Source organism: Fulmarus glacialis, unplaced genomic scaffold (assembly GCF_000690835.1).
Source record: "Fulmarus glacialis isolate BGI_N327 unplaced genomic scaffold, ASM69083v1 scaffold32816, whole genome shotgun sequence".
NCBI lineage: Eukaryota > Metazoa > Chordata > Aves > Procellariiformes > Procellariidae > Fulmarus > Fulmarus glacialis.
Genome location: NW_009216760.1, coordinates 1 through 224, shown reverse-complemented (window position 1 = coordinate 224; position 224 = coordinate 1).

Genomic DNA, 224 nt, shown 5'->3' with positions numbered 1-224 from the left:
TCCTTTCCAGCATCGTAATTAAAATCCTGGATGCCCGCAGTGGGAAATGCCGCCGGGGGCTGCTGGATCGCTCCCGGCTCCGCGTACGGCGAGAGCAAAACTGGGGGCTTTGAAGCCTCGGGGAGCTGGCCACGGGGAAGCGAGGGCTGGGTTTTTTGTTTGTTTTAATTTTATTTTTTTTTATGGCATTCCCAAGCGAGCTGAACGCTGTGAGCTGGGCTTGA